The sequence below is a fragment of the Hyaena hyaena genome, unplaced genomic scaffold, assembly GCF_003009895.1.
Source record: "Hyaena hyaena isolate Hyena2069 unplaced genomic scaffold, ASM300989v1 scaffold_1470, whole genome shotgun sequence".
Lineage (NCBI taxonomy): Eukaryota > Metazoa > Chordata > Mammalia > Carnivora > Hyaenidae > Hyaena > Hyaena hyaena.
The window spans coordinates 80,056-104,407 of NW_024082100.1; the positions used below are offsets into that span (position 1 = coordinate 80,056).

The 24,352-nt window shown below is 38.0% G+C and overlaps 1 long non-coding RNA gene across 1 annotated transcript in view; it reads left to right on the top strand.

The window, feature by feature from the left end:
* Positions 1-1,629: 1,629 nt before the first annotated feature.
* LOC120225663 overlaps positions 1,630-24,352 on the top strand; it is an 82,274-nt gene continuing 59,551 nt past the window's right edge. The window contains exons 1-2 of the long non-coding RNA XR_005526852.1: positions 1,630-1,702; positions 24,092-24,141. This is a non-coding gene — a long non-coding RNA (uncharacterized LOC120225663). The remainder of the gene's footprint in view (positions 1,703-24,091; positions 24,142-24,352) is intronic.

Consider the following 24,352-nt stretch of genomic DNA (forward strand, 5'->3'; position numbering starts at 1 on the left):
TTAGAAATATAGTTGAGACTTCTTTGAAAAAGAAGAAAGTCCACTTGTGGATAACAACTTCTGCCCCTGCCTGACAATTCCAACCTCACCTTCCTGTGGCCTGCCCTGTGGATTTCAAACTTGCTTATCTAGTCCCCACAATCATGTAAGCCAATTCCTTGCAAGGGAATGGAATGTGGTATATGAGGACACCTTTCTGATTAGGCAAAATATGTGAGGATATTTGAAGTATTTATATCCTATGTGTATGTTCACCAATGAGTGACCTCAGTAAAGTCACTCAGTAAAGGATAATGTTATGAAGCTAGTGGGTAGGATGGCCTATTCTATGAATACCTCTCTTTTCTGACTCCTGACATTATTTAATGGACTCACGTATAAAGTGGCCATTGTGGCTGGGTTAGAGGTTATGCATGGGCTCAGCAACATAGACTTCCACCTACCCAAATAAGTGGTTACAGCCATTGCTAAGTACTCTATTTTCCATCAAGAAATACTAACCCAACCCCAAGTCCCCAGTATGGCACCATTCCCTGGGTAGATCAATCAGCTAAGTGGTGGCAGATTGATTGTGTCTTCCATCATGGAAGGGACAGTGCTTTGTTCTTACTGGAGCAGATGCTCGATCTAGGTATGCATCTGTCTTCCCCAACCCCTGCTGCCAAAACATGAGGAGATTCATTATATACACTCAAAATAGGATGTAACTTTCCCCAAACATGTAACATATCTTAAAGAAGTCATTTTAAGGAATTGCAGGAGGTTCAGAAGATGGTAAAAAGTTTACATCCAAGTATTTAGGGAGTATTTATAAAGAAATGTGATTTGGGCTGAGTCTTTAAGATCAGTCAGTCTTGTTTGGAAATACAGAGAAGAGGCATCTGATTATTTCACACCAGTGACACACATAAATGAAATTTGGAATGGAGACTTCATTTGGGGAGTGTGGAAGAGAATGTGTGACCTATCTATAGAATGCCTGGAATTGTCTTTCAAGTTTAAATATTAATCTTGTAAGAAAAAGGAAGTTAGTGATAATTTGCAAGCTGAGAACTGACTTAAGTAAAATGAAATTTTAGAGCATATTGTTTACAGGACAGGTTGGGGAAGAAATAATTTTCAAGTACAGAGATTAAGTGTTCTGCTATTATACTAGTTCTGATATAAGAGAAAGAGTCCTGAAATCATAATGAGAATACAAGATGGGCCAAAAGGGATAGATTTAACAGTGATTTCAAAGGAAGAACCAAAAAGACTTCTAAATGGATTGTATAATATGTGTGTTTTGTGGCGTGTGTGTGTGTGTGTGTGTGAGAGAGAGAGAGAGAGAGAATGATGAAAGTAAATTTTGGAGAATATGTGTGTATAGTTTGTAGAGTTGAGAAGATAAAAGTAAAAGAGAAAGCAAAGATGATAAGATGATGCTATAGTTTTCTTGTATAACTGAGAGAAGATGGTATTTCCAATAATAGGAACAGAGGGAGAGAAAAAAATTATATCCCATTTCACATTAATACCAGTGATAAGATATTGTGTGTCAGGCATTGTTCTAAGCACGTATCATGTAGTGTCTTATTTAATTTGAATAAATCTGATGGTCAATGTCATTCTCCTTCCTGTTTTATAGATGAAAAAATGAAAAAGCTGAGGCACAAAGAAGCTAAGAAACACATGCAGTGGAAGCAAATGGAAATATTCAAGTGTAAGTAGTTTAAATATAGGATGAGTTTTAAGAAGGAAGAGAAATGGAAAGGATATGCATATTCAAGTATGTTTCAGGTTGTGTGTATGGATTTCTGAAGTCAGCATGCTGGTTTGATGCCCTGAGTGTGAAGATAAAGTCATGGAACTAATCGCATTTTAAGCACAAGAGTCTGGACCAAGATAAAGAAAGTGACATAGCTCTGGCCTTACTTCAATTGATGTTCTTAATTGTAATATTATTGATCTTCTGTAAGAAAGCCTTGGGGCAGAAGCAAAATTAAAATTTATCACCTTGAACATTAAAATCAATGAGCAAAACATGTGAAAACTTGCATTAGTAACTCACAGAAATCACCTTCTTATTGCCTATTTCATTAGACTCACAGTTTAAAAAAGGAACCTTTTAGATATAGGTCCAATTATATATACATTTCAAACCTACAATTCATTTTATAAATGTACCATAAAGATATTTGTAAGCAATGCTCAGTTAAGAGCCTTAAATGATTGACCTTCCCATGAGTGGTTGATCTACAATTTCCAAGAGATTTGAGATTTTTCCAAGTGTGTTCCATGCAGTCTTACTCAGCATGTGCCTCCTAACAGTGCTGTGTTCAAATAAGGTGGGGAAGTGCTGGCTTAAACAAAGGTAAGTTGCTTTCTTTGCTCAAAACTGTAGGTCTCAAAACTCTTCAGATGTCAGTGTAAATTGTGAATCATTCATTAGAGGTAGAGGATTTCCATTTCCAAAGGTGTAGTATTTCGAAACTAATTTCTTCTCCATCGAGCTCTTGTTATGAGGATTGTCCTAACAGATTTGTATTAAAGAAATAATGTTTTGGGAAACACTGATACCAATTTCCTATGAGAATAAAGGTATATTTTAATAAATTATATATAATATCTATCTTATAATAACATATATTTTATAATATACAATAGCATATGGCATGGTATCCTGTTTGTGATATATAATAATATAATCTCCTTGGATATTTAATAATTAGACATTGATTATGCATATAATAATAATTAGACATAGTTTATGTGTATTATTAATGTTATTATGTTATAATTATAAATTATAGAAAATATAGAAAATTACAAAGAAGATAGTAAAACATCTCTAACCCTCTAATCTATAGTTGATGACTATTATCATTTTACATTTCTTTTTTTGTTGAAATTATACTATGTATTAATAACTTTGTTCCATTCTTTTTGTACTTGCATTACAATGGCTATCTTATCCCATCCAAATATATGTTGAATGTACAGATAAATTCTGACATATTCTGGCCTCTAGAGAATTGCCAGCAGGCGCAGTGGAGAGGAAACTGGATGTATTATTAGGAGAACCAAGTTCAATTTCAATCTTTGGTGCTAATTAGATTCATGACCATGACCTGGTCACTTAACATTTTGGGTCATAGTTTTTTTCTCATTTGTTCCTTGAGGTAATTAGACCAGATGATTGCTGAGGTCCTAACCAGCTGCTAAATACTATTATTCTGTGATTTCCCTATATTATATCAGACTACAGGGATATCTGAATGACCTGGTATTAGGAGATCATTAGCTTTCTGGATCACTTTTTACATAATACTATGGCTCCATCTTATAGGATAACTCATAATCAATTATCCATCATATTAATTAGAAGAAAGGCATTATTGCTTGTAAACTCTTGTATTCCCTGGAATACTCTTGTGTTCCAGAAACAGAAAGAAAAAAAAAAAACAGGAAATTTTACATTAACTGTAGAACATCAGTTTATCTGTGCAACTTAAAGAATCTTAATTCTCATCATTACAAAGCTTCTTATTAATGTAAAATTTTCTTCTCGCTTTTAGTGAAATGTGCAACTGACAACACATCTAAATTATCCCTAAAAGGATGGGTGAGATATAGATGTGTTTGAAGTGATTTAGATGTCATTATTTTCTGCCAGATGTTAACTACATTGCTAAACTCTTGACTGATCCTATTTGGCAAACCAAGGGGTTTGTATTTAGGAAAAGCAAAAACCCTGCCAATTTTGTCCATGTTTTCCTGCTTTTTGGCCTCCACCCCAAGGACTAGGTTTTATTTGTGATTAGAGAGACTGAGTCAACTAGAAGTCCTATATGTAGCCAATTGTACTGTATTAAATCATCATTTCTCTTTAAGTGTCCAAAAAACGGAAGTTGCTTTTCTCATATGCTTGTATGCTCTTCCTATTGTTGAGACTGCACTAGCAGGCCATGCCATTAATTAGATTAACTGTCCTATGGGACTAATCTTTTATTTTTCTCTTAATTTTATGTTAATATTTTCCATGAGCATGTGCATTAAATAAGATGCTGGGTTTGGAGTGCCTAGGTTGCTCAGTCGTTTAAGCATCCTACTTCGGCTCAGGCCATGATCTTGCAGTTCGAGGGTTCAAGCCCTGCGTCAGGCTCTGTGCTGACAGCTTAGAGCCTGGAGCCTGTTTCAGATTCTGTGTCTCCCTCTCTCTCTGGCCCTCCCCCACTCATGCTCTGTTTCTCTCTCAAAAATAAATAAACATTAAAAGAGTTTAAAAAGATGCTGGGTGATAGGCAGATGGGAACCTGGTGAGTCTTTTCACTGACTTAGCACCGTTCCACCCTCTTCCCGTCATCCCATGAAACTCTCACTTTATAAAGATTGGCAGTTTGGATTAGCAAGGGTGTAGGAAATTGTACATATTTAAATATAATTTCCGTGAACTTGAGTTTTAAACAGAGTTAAGTAATTTGAATTTATTTAACAATTTTTGAACATTACTGGGAGGCAAAATGCAAGGTTAAGGAAAGGTAGTACGAAGGTCAGTCTGCTCTGCTGTGGGCTACGGATGGGCCAGCAGTGAAGTGGCCCTTCAGGGACAGAGAGAGAATTCCACCAACACTTTTCTTAAACAACACATTTGATTTAAATGTGTATTCTTTGCTTCATGGACCATCTTCATAATATTTAATGTTTTCCTTATGTCGTTTTTTTCCCCAGAATGTCAATAGGATATTGTGCAAGGGAGAAAGTTTGAAAAAGAATGGTTGGAAAACAGATCCATCCAATTCCACTTATTCAGAGAATTCTGTTTCCACTGTAAATAAGACACTATATTTTGGATTATATGCTGCATCATATTACCTACAAGTGATACCCTGAAACAAATAGAAGAGATAAATCATTCATATATAAAAGCTTGGGCAAAACCAAAGACAATGCCAACGTCCTCATAGAAGTGCAGATTAAATGACATGAGTAGATACTTCAAAGATAATGAAACCTAGGGGTGCCTGGGTGGCGCACTTGGTAAAGTGGGTTAAGCATATGACTCTTCATGGGTTTGTGAGATTGATCCCTACATCTGGATTCTCTTTCTCTCCCTCTCTTTCTTCCTCCCCCATCAAAATAAACTTAAAACAAAATGAGTGTTGGGACTTTCCTACTGGACACTACATTATATTCTCCCTTTTATATGATGCAAGGACTTTAAAAGTTGACACATATTTGGCATTTGCTATCTGTGAAGCCTATGTCTGTTTTTCACTAAGGACCACTGTTAAAGTAAGTGACCAAGTGACCTGCATGGTATATTATTTAGACATGAATGCTTATTGTTACACGTGACTCCGATAAATGTAAATTGTGTTAGCTTGCGTCTACCATCAGCCTATCAAATTCTTTTAGCATTTAATTCTGTCATCTAAGATTTCCTTCATCATTACCCCAGTATGCTATTACAGATATTACAATTAGAAAAATAAATTGTGAGAGGGTGCTTGAGTGGCTCAGTCACTTAAGCGTCTGATTTCAACTCTGGTCATGATCTCATAGTTTGTGAGTTTGAGCCCTGCGTCCAGCTCTTGCTGACAGCCTGGAACCTGTTTCCAATTCTGTGTCTCCCTCTCTGTGCCTCTCCCCTGCTCATGATCTGTCTCTCTCTGTCTCAAAAATAAACGTTTTAAAAAATAGAAAGAAAGACATTGCAAGAACCATCATGGACTCTTGTGCTTCAGCTTCTATGTGAGTCATTATAACATGTAAAACAAAAACAAAGCAGAGCAAACCAACAAACAAAATACCCCTTCTGAATATAGTAGGCAGCTGGAGACATTAGGAGATTCTCATTCATCTTCCTAAATGACTGCGAGTTGAGAATTTGTTTGAAAGATCATTGGTCTGTTCTATTCTAGACATTTAAAGCTTTGAAATGGAAGCACATATAGTTATGGTAGAAAGCAGTCCCAGGTGGGTTCATTAAGGTTAGGGGTACCATGCGTGAAAACTATAAACATACTTGCAGTTATACTTTTAATTTGATTCATTTGGTACAGCAAATTAGGGATGTTTCAGTCATATTACATCACTAGGTAAATGATTTCAGGGGTGGAGTTTAGAATTAATGATGTTTGATTTCTCTTGAGATGGCTATAGTAGCTGTTGCTATCTTAGACAGTACAGGCTCCTGACCTGGAGCCTGCTTTGGATTCTGTGTTTCCCTCTCTTTCTGCCCCTTTCCCACTTGTGCGCTCTCTCTCTCTCTCTCTCTCTCTCTCAAAAATAAATAAACATTAAGAAAAAAAATAAATAAAAACCATTCTTGGCTTGTAAACTATATGAAACCAGGGGATGGGTTGTGTTGGTCAATGGACGATAATTTTTTGACCTCTGTTGTAAAACATTTTTTAAAGATAAATAGCTGAATGAAATAATAAGTGAGAAGTAGATGGCTAAATTAAAAAAAAAAGGGTGAATGAATTGAATTAATCAGTATTATATAACTTGGGTAGTAAATGGATCATTATTCAAAAGTAAAACTTTAATAATCACAGGCCTAGTTTTGTTTAATTAATATCTTAATTAAAAAACTGTTAAAGGTACAGATATTATTTCAAGCAAAGTTTATTTTTGCTTTGTAAAAATAATGTCTAATCATTATAGAACATTAGGAACACTTAGAAGAGTAAAGAACCAAACAGTAGCTCTATCAGGAGATAACTATTATTAATTTTCAATGTATTTTAATTTTATATAACCTATACTATGCATATAATACATCTAATTTAGGTTGTTTAATATAGCATAAACAATTTTCTTGTTGTTATAAGAGTTTTCTTAAACATCATTTTAAATGATGGCTTTTATTTTAATAGCATTTTATTATGAAATGACTTCTTCGGGCATGGATTGCCTTCCTTATTTACATTAAGTATGTAATTATTTAAAAAATTACAACTTAGCCCTGTTTTCCAGCTTGTTAATTAGAGCACAGATATATGTCAAAATTTTTATGGTTCTAAATTGCCTTAGAACCTCTTTCCCTAAAGTCGCCTATTTTTGCCTTTTTTCACCTCTTTTGTCCTGTTCTTGTGTTGCATCCTCATTCTGGGCTGATTTACTCCCACACGCACAGGATCCAAGAAGCATCAGGCCCTGCTCTGATTGCTGAGTGCTGCACTGACACCCTGCCCTATGTGGCCTACACCCCATGTTGTGGTGACTCGTGTTCCCAAATCACACCTTTCTTTCCCCTCCCCCGCTCTGGTCCACTTAAAAATGTGTTTCACTGATAACTTGATGTAAGCTAGTGCATAGGAGAAAGCCCTTGGATCAAAAGCATTTTCGTGAGTGTGTTCCAAGATGCTCCCAAGAAACAGGGCTCTCTGAACGATCATGATTCTTCCCTGAGCAGCCAGCACCCAAACTGCAAGGCTGTTTCCGTCAAAGTCCTACAAGTCTCCTCAGCAAGAGCAGATCCCTGTCCCAGATTGTGATCCAAGCCCTGTGCAGCTGTGCCTGCCCGAACACGAGTCTCCGAGTCTCCGTGCCGTGCAGTGCTGAGAAAATGGGGAGAATGCCTGCCTCCTACTGCTGCAGAATATCTGTTAGTTCCCGTTTGCAGCCAGTGATGTTTTCCCAAGCCCTTTGCATGACTGTGACAGCCAGCATGGAGCTCTACTTTGCTAGGGAGTTCTTTTGCCCTAAGGGCAAGGCTATCCGTTCTTTCAGAAATTTGTCCATGCAGACTGTCCTCTGACAGTCCCTCATCCTGCCTGGCCCCACATGGTCAGTCAAGGCAGACCAGTGTTTACTGCAGTCAGCTTGGCCCTTTGGGGTCCCATGCTCCCTCTTCCCCCTCTAAGCTGAGTGTGACTGATTGCAGTTGTGCTGTGCTGGGACAGAGAGCTCTCTGTTACCTAACTGGTCCTCTGCAGAGACATACTAACTCTGCAAATGACACAGACCTTTCATCTACAGGGATCACACTTTCCAAGGTGAGGCTCAGAGTCTCTTTCCAGAAACCACCAATGTCTGTACTCTCACTAATTTTCTTTTCTTTTCTTTCTCCCTTTCTTCCCCTAGTCCAGAACACCATCTTTTTGGAGTGGGTGGAGGAAGACCATAGGCGCTGCTTTCACGGCTAACATTTCTCCCACATCACTTGTCTCTGCGTCCAATCCTGCTTTTCCCCTAAGGAGTTAGACTTTTAGAAACCAGCTGTAGGATGGCAACTATTTTCTCTGCTTTCCACATCCTTCCCTAAGGCACTGCACACAGAAAAGAACAGCAGCTGTAATTGGAGGAGTGCAGCAGTGGGAAGAAGAAAGCCAACTGTCTGGAGACAAAGATACTGGTTCCTATCTCAAAAATATTATCCTCCTACATTTGTTTAGCATAGGTTTTGTTTCCCTAACTTATTACCAGGATATTTCACCTGTTAAAAATAAACACCTTTAAAAGTCTGCAGAACACATTATACACAGTGGTACTTTCAAGCATTGTACTTTTCAAGGCACTCATATTTATAATCTCATTTCAGAGTTTTTTTCCTCCTATAACAGAAACTTAAGAGGTGTTACCTATTTCCTTAATTTCTTCCAAGTGACCTGGGGAAGGCAAATAATAAAAATTGCAGAAACAGCAAAGATTGGAGGTTTATTAATCATCCGTAGCTTAGGAAGCTTTGACACAATGGCTATTAATTAACTGAATGCATAGTGACTATTACCATGTATCAGGTAGTATAGCAGACATATACCCATTTTTGCCAGATTTCATCATAGTAAATCCTAGATATGATAGATCTTGTTCTTACAAGCCAATTTTTATTTTTCTCTGAGTATTTCTTGATCCAGCTTTCCATATTCCATCACAGATCATATGCATTTTGGAGTAGCACTAATATGACTTTCTGTGATAATGGAAATTTTCCATGGCTGTTCTATCCAATATGTAGCCACTAGTTACATTTGGGTATTGAACACCTGAAATGTATCTAGTGCCAGGGACTTGGGTGGCTCAGTTGGTTAAGCATCTGACTTCGGCTCAGGTTATGATCTCACAGATTGTGGGTTTGAGCCCCATGTTGGGCTCTGTGCTGACAGCTCAAACCTGGAGCCTGCTTCAGATGCTGTGTCTCCCAGTCTTCCCCCCGCTCATGCTCTGTCTCTCTCTCTCAAAAATAAATAAACATTTAAAAAAAACTTAAAAAAAAATGTATCCACTGCAACTAAGTAACTGAATTTTTGTTTTTATTTAATTTTAATTGAATTAAATTTATTTCTTCTACCTTTATTGATGTATAATTGAAAACTAAAAATTATATCTATTTAAAGTGTACGTGTTAGTTTGACATACATGCACATTGAGAAATGATTACCACAATCAAGCTAAATAACATACCCATCACTTCACATACTTACCATTTGTGTTTCTGTGTGTGTATCGCTTAAGATCTACTCTTATTTTTAAAATTTTATTTAACCCCAAGTTAGTTAACATATAGTATAATAATGGTTTTAGGAGTAGCATTTAGTGATTTATCACTTACATATAACACCCAGTGCTCATCCCAACAAGTGCCCTCCTTAATGCCCATCACTCATTTTGCTCACCCTCTAACAATGCTCACTTGGTTCTCTGTATTTAAGAGTCTCTTCTGGTTTGCCTCCCTCTCTGTTTTTATCTTATTTTTCCTTCCCTTCCCCTATGTTCATTAGTTTTGCTTCTTAAAGTCTATATATGAGTGAAGTCATATATTTCTTTCTCTGACTGACTTATTTTGCTTAGCATAATACATTCTACTTCCATCCACATTGTTGCAAATGGCAAGATCATTCTTTTTGATTGCCAGGTAATACTTCATTGGTGTGTGTGCGTGTGTGCACCACATCTTCTTTATCCATTCATCCACTGATGGATATTTGTGCTCTTTCTATACTTTGGCTATTGTTGATAGTGCTGCTATAAACATTAGGTGAATGTGCCCATTAGAAACAGCACACTTGTATCCCTTGGATAAATACCTAGTAGTGCGATTACTGGGTCTTAGGGTAGTTCTACTTTTAATTTTTTGAGGAACCTCTTTACTGTTTTCCAGAATGGCTGCACGAATGCGGTGCAAAAGAGATCCTCTTTCTCTGCATCCTCACCAACATCATTGTTGCCTGAGTTGTTAACGTTCGCCATTCTGATAGGTGTGAGGTGGTATCTCATTGTGGTTTTGATTTGTATTTCCCTGAAGATGAGTGATGTTGAGCATCTTTTCATGTGTCTGTCGGACATCTGGATGTCTTCTTTGGAAAAGTGTCTATTGATGTCTTTTGCCCATTTCTTTACTGGATTATTTGTTTTTCAGGTGTTCTGTTTGATAAGTTCTTTTTACATTTTGGATACTAACCCTTTATCTGATATGTCATTTGCAAATATCTTCTCTCATTCCTTCAGTTGCCTTTTAGTTTTGCTGATTGTTTCCTTCTCTGTGCAGCAGCTTTTTATTTTGATGAGGTCCCAAAAGTTCATTTTTGCTTTTGTTTCCCTTGTCTCTGGAGACATGTTGAGTAAGAAATTGCTGTGGCCAAGGTCAAAGAGGTTTTCCTTGCTTTCTCCTCTAGGATTTTGATGGCTTCCTGTCTTATGTTTAGGTGTTTCATACATTTTGAGTTTAATTTTGTTTATGGTTGAAGAAAGTGGTCCAGGTTCATTTTTCTGCATGTCATTGTTCAGTTTCCTAGTACCATTTATTGAAGACTGTCTTTATTCCATTGGATATTCTTTCTTGCTTTGTCAAAGATTAGTTGGCCATACGTTTGTGATTCCATTTCTGGGTTCTCTATTATGTTCCATTGATCTGGGTGTCTGTTTCTGTGCCAGTACCATGCTGTCTTGATGATTACAGCTTTGTAACACAGCTTGAAGTCCAAGATTGTGATGCCTTCAACTTCGGTTTTCTTTTTCAAGATTGATTTTCTCTGATTTTTTTTTTTTTTTTTATGCATTAGGTGCTCAGTTTTTGTTGGAGATCAGCTCCAGCAGGTCCAGGGGGCCCTGAAGGATGGACGGTGTCGGCGAGGGAGGGATGAGAGAGCCCCGAGAATCTTTCTGGCCACCAGGCAGGCATCTCCACTCTGACTGGTGCTCAACTTTATTTTATAATTAAGTGTTTGGGGGATGGCACAGAAGTGCCATTTGCCTTAGACAATGATTTCTGATGACAAACTTATTTGATATGTAAGAATTTCCGGGAACATAGATTTGTAGAAGACTCCTGCATAAACTTTATCAATAGTGATTGAGGTAGATGATTTAGATGCTTATCCTATGGGGAAGAAAGATATCTTTAGCATACAAGACAATGTTTTTAGCATAAAAAGGGTGAAGGTACTCCTTTGTGAGCAGGGGTCAAACAGGTCTTTCAGGAAACACCTCTGCTCCCATAATCACAAAATAAGAAGTTCCTCAATAGGTTCCTTCACAGGGAGCAATCAGCATATTCAAGGCCAATATAAGTCACTCACAGAAGGCTCCAAGCAGAAACAATTGGGTAGGGAGTGGATATCTGTCCTTAACTCTAAATTAGGCTCTTTGTCACAGGGCCAGACTCAATTGTAATTCTTGTGTTCTTAGACCCCTTTATTATGTAAGTCTTGGATCTGCAAGGCCCATAGGAAGAGCCTTTTACAATCATCCACAGTGCTTTCATCTGAAGTTTCTTTCGAAAAGGCAGGTATATGCTTTTCCTTATGAGCAATCTGTGTGGGGAATATCGGTCTGATCTGGAATATTGTGAGGCCTGGTCAATACCAGCAGCCTTATTTCCAACAAGAGGCAGTAGTAGCAGAAGGAGATACCAGTTTTCATTTCTCATGGCAGGAGCTGTGAAAACACTGCCATTTTCTCACTGTGACTGTCATCCGGTGAGGCCAGTGCGGCTCCCAGCAAATTTTATTTTATTTATTTTCTAAATACTTTATTGTCAAGTTGGTTTCCATATAACACCCAGTGCTCATCCCCACAAGTGACCTCCTCCGTGCCCATCACCCCCCTACCCCTCCCCCGCATACCCATCAGTCCTCAGTTTGTTCTCAGCATTCAAGAGTCTCTCATGGTTTGCCTCTTATTCTCCCCCATGGTCCTCCGTTAAGTTCCTCCTAATCCTCCTATACGTGCAAACATGATATTTGTCCTTCTCTGCCTACCTTATTTCCCTCAGCATAACACCCTCAAGTTCCATCCATGTGGCTAACCATGGCCAGATTTCAGTCTTTCTCATTGCCATGTAGTATTCCATTGTATAGAGAAACCACATCTTCTTGATCCATTCGTCCGCTGATGGACACTTAGGCTCTTTCCATGTTTTGGCTATTGTTGAGAGTGCTGCTATGAACATTGGGGTACATGTACCCTTATGCATCAGCACTCCTGTATCCCTTGGGTAAATTACCAGCAGTGCTATTGCTGGGTCATAGGGGAGCTTTATTGTTAATTTTTTGAGGAAACTCCACACTGTTTTCCAGAGGGGCTGTACCAGTTTACATTCCCACCAACAGTGTAGGAAGGTGCCCGTTTCTCCACATCCTCACCAGCATCTAGAGTCCTCTGATTTGCTCATTTTAGCCACACTGACCGCCATGAGGTGATATCTCAGTGTGGTTTTGATTTGTATTTCCCTGATGAGGAGGGACACTGAGCATTGTTTCATGCATCTGTTGGCCATCTGGATGTCCTCTTTGGAGAAGTGTCTGTTCATATCTTCTGCCCATTTCTTCACTGGGTTGTTTTTCGAGTGTGGAGTTTAGTGAGTTCCTTATAGATTTTGGATACTAACCCTTTATCTGATATGTCATTTGCAACTATCTTTTCCCATTCATTGGTTGCCTATTAGTTTCATGGATTGTTTCCTTTGCCATGCAGAAGCTTTTTATCTTGATGAGGTCCCAATAGTTCATTTTTGCTCTTGATTCTCTTGCTTTTGGGGATGTGTCAAGTAAGAGGTTGCTGCAGTGGAGGTCAAGGAGGTTGTTTCCTGCTTTCTCCTCTAGGGTTTTGATGGTTTCCTGTCTCACGTTCAGGTCCTTCATCCATTTTGAGTTTATTTTGGTGTATGGTGTGAGAAAATGATCTAGTTTCATTCTTCTGCATGTTGCTGTCCAGTTCTCCCAGCACCATCTGTTAAAGAGGCTGTCTTTTTTCCATTGGATATTCTTTCCTGCTTTGTCAAAGATTAGTTGGCTGTATACTTTTGGGTCCAATTCTGAGTTCTCAATTCTATTTCATTGGTCTATGTGTCTGTTTTTGTGCCAATAGTATACTGTCTTGATGATAACAGCTTTGTAGTAGAGGCTAAAGCCTGGGATGGTGATACCTCCCGTTTTGGTTTTCTTCTTCAATATTACTTTGGCTATTCGAGGTCTTTTGTGGTTCCATACAAATTTGAGGATAGTTTGTTCTAGTTTTGAGAAGTATGCTGGTGTAATTTTGATTGGGATTGCATTGAATGTGTAAATTGCTTTGGGTAGTAATGACATTTTCACTGATGTTATTTTGATTGGAGTTGCTGTGAAGTGATATCTTCTTGAGGTTTTTATTTGCATTTTCTTGATGGTTAGTAATGCAGAATAGAACACCATTTCATATACCTATTGGCCATTTCTATACTTTTTTTTGAGAAATATCTTCAGATCCTTTACCCATTTTAAAATCAGATTATTTGTTTTCTTGCTATTGAATCGTTTGAGTTCCTTATATTTTTGGGATATTAACCCTTTCTCAGATGTACATTTTGCAATTATTTTCTCCCATTCCATAGGTTATCTCTTTTACTCTTGTTAATTATTTCCTTTGCTGTGCAAAAGATTTATATGTTTGTTTAATGCATTCCAATTTGTCAATTTTTCCTTTTGTTGTTTGTGCTTTTGGGTTCATATCCAAAACAATTATTGCCCAGATCAATGTCCAGAAGTTTTCTTCCCCCCCCCCTTTTTTTTTCTTAGTAGTTTACAGTTTAGGTCATATATCAAAGTCTTTAGTACTTTTTGAGTTGATTTTTCTTTATTGAGATATAATTGGTATATAACATTGTATTAGTTAAGGTGTACAACTATCTATATCTTTATATTTCTATCCCTATCTATCTATCTATCTCTATCTCTATTTCTGTCTCCCTCCCTCTCTCTCTATCTCTCTCCCCACCCCATATATATGTGTGTGTATATAATATGTAGTTGACATCTACCACCAGAGATAGTTACGCATTGTCTTCTCATGGGATGAAAACCTTTAAGATGTACCCTCTTAGCATCTTTCAAATCTACAACATAGTATTGTTAGGTACTGTCACCATTCTATACACCGCATCCCTAGGGTTTGTTTATCTTATAAGTGGAAGTCTGTACCTTTTGATCATCTTCCCAAATTTTGCCCACTCTATTGTGTGTTCTTGGCATCTTTGTTGAAAACCAGTTCACCTTGTATGCACAGATTTATTTCTGGGCTCTCTCTTCTGCTTCATTGGTCTGTATGTCTGTTTTTATGCTTATCCCATAGTGTTTTGATTACTATAGCTCTGTAGTATATTTTGAAATCAGGCAGTGTGCTGCCTACAATTTTTTGCTTTTTTCCCCTCAAAGGTTTTGTTTTGTTTTGTTTTGGACTTTTATGTGTCTTGAGTGGTCCTATATGAACTTAAAGTTGTTTTTCTATTTCTGTGAAAAATTCCACTGGGATTTTGATAGAGATTACACTCAGCCTGTATAAAGCTTTCCTCTAATATCAGAAACAAGACTAGGATGCCTCTTCTATTCAACAGAATCCTGGAAATTCCAGCCAAAGTAATTAATAAATGAATGCAGGAAAGTTGAAGGTACAAAATTAACATACCCAGATCAGTAGCATTTCTATGTGCTAACTATGGGCTATCTGAAAGAAAAGTTATAGAAAACAATCCCATTTATAATAGCATCAATAATTTAAAAAAAAATATGGATAAATTTAGTAGCTAGGAAGTGAAAGACCCCTACACTGAAAACTATAAAATATTGGTGAAAGAAATTGAAGAAGATACAAATAAAATCCAATATTCACGGACTGGAAGAATTAATATTGTAAAGTGCCCCTCTCACCCAAAGCAATACATTTAAATTTAAAGAACTGCATGTGGTTAGTGACTACTATATTGGACACATGGTTTTAGAATATTCCCCAGAGACTTACCAAAGTAGCTGATCAATTCATTCTTTATCAAATCTCTAGTGTTTTTAGAATTTGAGGGGAAATGGAAACCAACAGTGAATTTAAACAACAAAATAATGTGCTGGAAAGAAATAGGAGGCTACTGAAATTAAAAAGAGGTAGCACATGGGCTTGTAAAATGGTGAAAAATCAGAATAATTTCAGAAAGCTAGAGATTAGTTCCCTCAGCAGTGCTTCATAGCTGCCGCGATCTGCTTCGGATCACCTGTCGGGTTTCTCTCTTTATGTTTCTCTTCTTACTGCTTTATTTGGTTGAGGGTTAAGGCTGCAAAGAGCATGCTTCATTGGCTGCATGCAAGGGCCTTTCCTTTGAGGTGAGGACAAAGACTGGATTTTTCTCACGTCTGCAAGAAAAGCAAGCACCTTTATTAGGCTCCTGCATTTACTTTTCTACCTATTCCACACAGTGGAGTAGAGAGTTTCTTATAGGGAAATTCTAGTGTTATTGGGAAAATGAATGAATTTTTTGTGTCTCTCAGATTCACAAATATCCCTGTATCCTGAGGGTTACATAAGACAGTTTCATCAAGATGAGTAAAAGTATCTAATGATGAAGCCATTCAATATTACCTCACCTTTCATCATTCTGGGAAATTACTGAATTAAGCTACATTAATAAATATCACTAATTATGATTCCAAGATCATTGACCTCATTTTAGGGAGGAAGACATTTTAGTTCTAGTGCTTAGAGTCCACCAAAAATGTCATTAATAAGTTATGGAAGAGTTATAGATTGCTATTCTATAAATAAATGGACATAAAGATTCAGAAATTGCTCTTAATGAATTCTAGAATAATGTAAAGTGTATCTTCTGGATTGGGTCACCATTATTACTTGATTTGGTTTAAATATATAAGTCACATATTGAGCTCTGTTAAGAGCATACATTTGCAATGGGGTGCTATCTCTTCTAAGAGGACAAAAATTTGTTCTTGGGGGAGAGGAAGAATAAATTTCTAATTTTGTATAAAGCATCAACATAGATCCATTATGTATGCAGTATATCTGTCATGTTAACATTTCAGAGGAAGGGAAGCATTCAGGGAATAAAAAGTAGAAAAATATTTAAGGGGATGATAAGGCAAAAAGTTTGAGAAACACTATTTTAGAGCTTGACATTGAGATAGATGCCAAATTGTAAAATGCAAAATAGTCAAATGCCTTCCTCCTCATTGTTCTCTAAGAATTGTCTATGCGGTTGATGTTTCTACAAAAGCAGTTTGTGACCCTTAAAACATTTATTTGAATTGTTTTTCTCTGGAAATTTCTTTACCATTGGGGATGTCAAGCACATAAGGAAGTCTTTTCCCTAAATGTGTACTTAAGAATCTAGTAGGGTTGTATGACCTTGGGATTCAAAGGTCCTCTACATATCTTCCAGTTGGTTTCCCAGTTTCTCCTAGGAGGCCTGACCTCCAGTATGAGGGGTAAAGAGATACAACTAATAACTTCCCATATGGAAGTCACTGTGGGAGTAAAAACATCTCTTACCAGAGTTGGCAAGACTTATAGCCTCATCTAGCAGTTTGACCTCCCAAGACTCTGGAATTTACTCTGTACTCTGTGGGGTTTGCCTTCTGTAATGTTAATAGTCACATCCTCATTAAAATTTTTGCTGTTATAGATAAAGAAACATCTTCAGAATTTACTTATACCTGCTGGGAACCCTTCATTTTGGATACAGCTTCATCTTCTATGTACGTAAACTGAGTTAGATCAGTTGACAATAGATGGCATGGAAGCCATAGGCATTCCTCAGAGTATCTCTATATGCCAGGGTCTCGGGGATAAATGGAAACCAAGACCTGAGAGCAGGTGGAGTTAATAATCTGGGAATACTGTTTAGAATTAGAAACTAGGATGAAGCTATTTTTTTCTCTCTTGTTTCCTTTTCTTTCCTATCTACTGAAGGTGAAATGAGCCTGATAGGAGATACCTTTGGATCCAAGCTTAGAACCTGGGTAGACTTTAGAGATGGGGGCAGATCAGGGAAAAGGAGCTAGTATGAGGGAAGCTTTCCAGAAAGTACAAAATTACTAACAGATGCCCAAGGAGGGCATATGTTTTGGCTGATGAAATTCTGAATCATCATGGGAATAATAATAGAATAGTGGTACTAACAACAGAAGCAGTTATTACTTATTAAATATTTGCTAAGTACTTTTCATGCATCATCTCCTTTAGTCCTCCATGTGACATTACTATTCCTAGTTTAAGATAAAAGGGCTGAAACCCAGAAAGGTTGAATAATTTGCCCACAGTCAGACAGACAGTGATGGAATTGAGAAATGAAGGCAGCTCATTGGATAGCACTAAACTGTACTACCGTGTAGGTACAGGTGGCACAGGGAGCGAGAGCCAGAGAAGTCCTTTGGATAGTGTATAAGTTAGCTACTGCAGCAATAATGCTATATAACAACCATCCCCCCCTTTTTTTTTTTTGCCAATTCATCTTCAGTTAGTTTCAGATTATCTCCATCTGTCTCATCCTGAGGCCTGTTTGAAAGGGCAGAGCTCTTTGGGATCTGCTTTTCTTATAGTGATCACAGAAATGTAAGCACAGGAGCAAATACACATGATGTCTCTTAAGGACTTGACCCAGAACTAGCACTCTCACCACCTCACACTTTTACATTGATAAAAGCAAGTCATATAGCTATACTTAATAATGGGGAGTGGGAGGAGGGTGCTTGCTCTCCTGTAAAGGAACCAGAAAGACAAATGCTATAGGATGGGGGTAGGAAATTCTAAAGCTGGATCAGGAAGAGCATGAGGAATTGACAACAATAATATTCACCTACCACAGAAAGACTTTCTCAGTTATAGACCATGTGAGGGCTGACACCTCTTCTTTACCTTTCCACACTCAGGATGAATGAGAGTGACAATTCATAACACTGAAACATTTGGTTACTCTCTTAACCATAATATATCTTTGTAGACACAAATGTAGCATAATTATTAGGCTTTCCTTGCAGTACCTAATTAGCTGTGGGTATAATTTCACAAAGATATTTTTGTTAGGCATGCAAAGGCTTGTAATTCAAATTATCAGAGTGTCCAACTACTTTCCCTTTCTCAGATAACTATTGTTATTTCATGCTTACTTAAATTTTTTTTATAGCCACCTCATGTGTCCCCCCCCCACATTCATTATACTTCCATATTCATATGAATTATTGATCCACACTTCTCATTCTTTCCTAAGTCATGGAGCCTATTTCTTCTTAGTCTCCCCCACCCCCCTTCTTGCTTGTCGTCATTGGCTTCAGTGTTGATCTTCCCTTCTCTTTTCTCTTTGCTTCTGACCAGCCTTGTAACAACATTCTTTGTCACTAGCCATCCGTGAAGACTGCAGTGATCCACTTTTAAAGTAAAATAGGCGGGAGTCTGGAATTAGAAACCCTCATAACAAACACAATTGGTGAAATGCAGCTCCAAATAAGGAAATAAGTGCGGGGCTGGAGTCTGAAAACATGGTGCCAACTCTGCCATTTTCTTATTTCCTGATTGTCACAACCCTCATGGGATCTTTGGGCTTCAGTCCTTCTTTGTAAAATAGGATAAAAAGCATGGAATTGTACAGGACAGAAAGATTATTGTCCTTGTATAAAAAATTGAAAATGAAAATTCACAAATATGGAATTAGTTACATAAAAATGGGATGACCACATAGTGTGGCCATAGAAATTTCTATAGAGAATACCATGGAAAGACAGACATGAAAAAATCTGATTTATTAATTTTACTTCTTTATTCCTTCAAAAATTGAATGTAGCTTCTGGGCACTACAGCTAAAATAGTGAAAATAATCCTGCTCTCATAGCTTACATCCTTTTGAAGGAAATATAATAAACCAAATAAATTAAAACAAAACTGGCACAGGGAAATGTGCTAAGAAGAAATAAAAAAATGAAGCATGGAATGGGCTGTTAACACAGCAGACATTGACATGTTGGATTCCGTAGCCAGAAAAGGGTTCTTGGTGACAGTAACTCGTGGATACAGACCTGGAGTGTGGGAGGAGGACCGGGCAAGGCATGGGTTCCTGGGTGGGGGTGTGTCTGGTGTGTTTGAGGGCCATAAAGGAGGCTTTGAGACTGGAGTGGAGTGAGTGAGGGAGATGAAGGCATGGAATTATGGGGAGGGGGCCATGCCTTAGAGGGTTTTGTAGCTCCTGGTGGGTATTCTTTAGCTTCTACTTGGAATGAGATATGAAGCCACTTGGGGGTTTTAAGCAAAAGGAGGAAGAGGCTCTGCTTTATATTATAATAGAATTTCTTGTGTTGCTACTTCAGTGAGAACTGACTGAAGGGGGTAAGAGAGGAAGCTGAATAGCATTGCAGAGGTTCCCACAATGACCTAGATGAGATGCAGTGGTGGCTGGTGCCAGAGTGATGGTCTGAGGATGATTTCTGGGCATATGTTGAAGGTAGCAGTGGTAAGATTTGGTTATAAGCCAGTTTGGGTGTGAGAAGAGTTTAAATGATGCTTGTTCTGAGCATAGGAAGAATAGAGTTTTAGTGTATGGGAAAGAGGATGTTTGTAGAAGAAGTTGCTGAAAAATAAGTATAGTGTAGTTTTATTTTTATAAATGTATATATACCATATACACATATGAAAATTCATAGCATAAGGTCTGAAATTATACACACCACTTTGACTAAAATAATTACCTCTAGTAATTATAATCATGGAAAAGTGAGGATGGGCCTGCGCTATTTTATTCTGTAGCCTTCCATAATGATAGAATTGTTTATGATACACTTGTATTTATCCATTGTTTTGAAATTGAAAAAAAAGAACTCTACCTACTTCTGGAGTTCTTGCATGGATCAGTTTTAAACAGAATCTGTAAAGCTTACAGAATTATGCAAATGTAGATCACAGGCATTTTTTTTTTTTTTTTGATTAACAAAATGTATTAGGAACACAAATTTCAGCCCACTTCTTGGCTGTGGAATTGAACAAAATATGGGCTAATAAAATTTGTGTTAGTCATATACTATACTTGAACATATGATGCTTCCTGATTCATCCCAAGGGTTAGTAAGAATTGAAGGACAAGTCATAAGCCAAGGTTTAGTTCACTAGTGAGCTATCAATGGGTTTGGCAGTGTTGAAGGCTCAATCAATCCTCTGCAGGTCAGTGGATCTCACCCTGAGAAAATCTCAGTAACAAATATCTGACTTCTGTCTTCTCTGTGGTCACTGAGTGAACTGAACTTACTAGCAATGCTCAATGTGTCCTGTCTGCTTGGAATTAATAGACTCAGGTTCTTGCCACCGACTTGCTCTGTGACCCTAGACAAGTCATCTGAACTCTATTGCTCTTTCTTAATTGGGAAAGAAAATGAGGAAATGAATGTTTCCTCCATGCTTCACGGACAAATTATGGGAGTGTCAGAGGTACAGTAATCCCTTAACAGATTATCTGGGAAGAGGCACTTTGATACATTCACTAAAAAAAAAAAAAAATCAAGCCTGAAAGTGAGAGCTATCTGCTTTGCAGCATAGCAACACCGATGTAATTGCATAATTCTTTCTTTGTCCTTATAAGTGACAAATAAGGTTTACATTTGACATCAGAGTAATGTTCAGGGTAGGGCATGAAACCAAAATTCAGAGGCACTGACATATAAAATAATGACATCAAGGAAAGTGTCATTCACTACTTTCATAGGTCAAGGATTTTTTTTTTTACTTAACATCAGTTCTTTCTTCCCAAATGCTAGGGCTTCCCTGCTATTACTCTACAAAGTATATAGGTTTGGAATCATTTTCTTGGGATGACAAGTGTGAAGGGGAAGTAAAAACAAAATGTAGTGCAAACAGACCTCACTCCTGCTAGGGTATCAACAGGCAAAGTGCTGAAAGCTGATGGAGAACTGACTATAACAGAGCTCTAGACCCATTTGGTTAGGTTTGCCCTTGAGTGGAGGTGAGGGTAGGGGCTTGGTGTAGGCAATGACAGCATAGAGAGATAAGTATTAAAATGATGCTACTCACAATGGTCTCTCACTGGGGCCTTTCAGTGGGTTATTTTTACCTTTGGAGGTTTTCTCCTGGCAAACTCCCTTACTTACTCTCCAAGCCTCTCAGTTAGTGGAGAAAATGCCTCTCCATCTCTCCATGTGTCAGAATTTCTTCTCAAACTCTGTGTTCCTCTTGTTCCTTCACAAAAGACCTCACTAGGATTGAAAAGTAGAGAAGAGAGAGAGTTTGGGGGCATGGGGATCTTTACTCCACATGGCTCTGGTGATTCCGGCAACACGAAGAGGAAATTTAGGATGTTTGCCTTTAAGAAACTTGTTCCCTCCCTTTGCTATCCTTCAAGAGATTTAGTAAAGATATGACCTGATGACCCCTTTGGAAAGCTGGTTGGTATTATCTGCCCCAGTGGACACTTCACTGCAGGCTCAGATCCTTATTCTAGACTGAAGGACCTATTTTCTCAGCTGCTTCGAGGGGTGCTCGTGGGCAGCCCTCAGCTCCAGGAATTGCCATCAGATGCAGAGACTTCAAACACAGTCTCCTCCATCTTGGGGGAAGCCTGAATCTAATAATAGGTCAGTGGGGGTATGAAATGGCCTAGTCCCACTGCCTCAACTTAGTGTGACTCTGAGTCAGTCATAGCTTCAGGGATCTCTGTGGAACTGACTGTAGCTTTATTTTGCTCAACCTTGCTTCTTTGGCTTCTCTCATGGGTGCTCAGTTTGCAAGCAGTCCCAGTCAGCTTCTGGTGTAGAAATCTCAGTTGCAAAATGGGGACAAATAAGTATAGTTGGAGAGAGGTACATTTATGGTTCAGCAATTCTAATACTAACTATATTCTTTAGCAAAACTTATTCATATTTTATCCAGGTGCATGTAGGAGGATGTTCATACAGTGCAATTTGTAAGAGCCCCATACTGGAAAAATCTAAATCAATTTAAATATCCATGAGTAGTAGAGGGAATGAAAAAATCATGGTAGAATCAAACAAGTAAATATATACACTAATGAAAATTAAAATGGAAGTATAGTTGCACATACCATACCATGGATGAATCATATATAAAGTTGTGTATCTATATATCAGTATACTTGTATCTCTATCTGAGTGAAAATAGCAAGGCACTGAAGAGGATATGTGTGTGTGTACACACGCACACCCGTAAATATATATGCAATTCACCGTAGGCAAAGAATACATTATCCTATTTTAGAGATATGTACATAGGTTTAAAACTATAAAGAAAAGTAACTGATTAGCAAAAATTACAGATGGTTATTTTTTAGAGGAGAGGGGTTATAATATAAGAATACACAGGGGACTTCTGGAAAAGAATATTTTTATTTCTGTACAGAGGTGATATTAACATAGTTGTTTACTTTTGACTACCTTTGACTATCAGACTGTACTTTAGCATGTGTCTCTTGCTCATGAAGGATTATGAGACCCAGATTTAACTGGATTGCATACCTAAAAGATTTTCTGGAACTCTTTTTTTGGTAAGTGTTTCCTCAGGAAAATCAACAGATCTTGAGATCTACTCAAGCAAAAACCATCCTGAAACAAATTTCTCTTTAGTTATAGACTGCCTCTTAAAGAAATGAAGCCTCGAGGGCGCCTGAGTGGCTCAGTCGGTTAAGTATCTGATTTCAGCTCAGGTCATGATCTCACCTGAGTTCAAGCACTATGTCCAGCTCTGTGCTGACAGCTCAGAGCCTGAAGCCTGCTTCAGATCCTGTGTCTCCTCCTGCCTCTCTCTCTCTGCCCCTCCCCTGCTCATGCTCTGTTTTTCTTGTTCTCTCTCAAGAATAAATAAACATTTAAAAAAAGAAATAAAGTCCGGAGCCTTAAATATAAAGCTGGTTCATACAATGAAATCTAAGTGGAAATGTTTTGTTGAAAACATTGGTTGATAATTGGCTTTTAACTAAGAATATTTTTAAGAATGTATGGAACTACTTCTGCTTAGGGGACCCTGCCCCATAGTGTGTGGCTGTCCTTAAATGTCCCCAGGAAGTCCAGCTTATAAATGTGGCTCTCCTTGGTAAGAGATAGGACTCTGCTTGTGCTGGTGTATGGTGGGGGGACAGATGGCTGACTCTCTTGAGCAGCTCAAGGCCACAGAGCACACAGCTGGTCTGTGCTTCTTTGTGTGCACCTGCTGAGACCCACTGACTGGAGTCTTGTTCCTAATCAAGTTGGACAAAGAAAGACCTTGCAGGCTATTGAGACATTGCAGTCCCATAACCTCCCTTTTCCACATCAACAACCATCAAACTTTGCCTAGGATCATGAGAGACTCTGACTTTTAACTGTTGTCTTTACATTCATTCATTCTCTTCTCATTTGTTCATTCAACATGTATCTGTCAAGTTCCTACTTTGTCTCAGACAAAGTTCCTAGAAGTAAGGGTATGTATTTGAGAGAAAACAATTAGAAATTCCTGCTTGGTGGATCTTACAATGTAGTCAGGCACTCTTCGTGTTATTCTCCACTACATCTTAGGAGTACAGAAGGCAGCACTAAAGCTTACCTTCTAAATCTGTGAGAAAAGTCTCTCTTGTTTAGAAACAAAGAAATAAAGTGGGGAGGGAACTGCTTCTGGCTCCGAACCTAAAACTAGATAATTAGTTCCTAAATGGAAAAAATAAATGATTCTCCTGTCTTTTATATTATTTATTTCAATGATAATGTTTCTGGCAGAAGGGAATATGATCAGGCCAGGAAATCTCATGAGTAACAAGATGGTTAAATCATAGTACCCAGATTTTAAATAAACTGTGGCTCAAACCTTTTTCTACTCTTACATCAGAGTGAGTTTCACAGTGTTTCTCAATTTCTTTATTCCTTAGAAAATTTGGAATCGCCAGTATCCAAATTGGACATTGGATTGCTCTGAAGGGTAAGTGAAATCATAACTTAAAATGCATGGTGCCCAGGGCACACATGTGGATAGCGTCACCAGCATCCATTTCCTGCATTCCTTTTCATAAGCCCCCATGGATTTCTCAGCCACTCTGTTCTGACAGATTTGACACCCACGTCCAGGATCAGAGTTTGGCACTGGTTAATCTACTTGGTGCATCCCATTTCCTGGACAAAAAAAAGTTGAT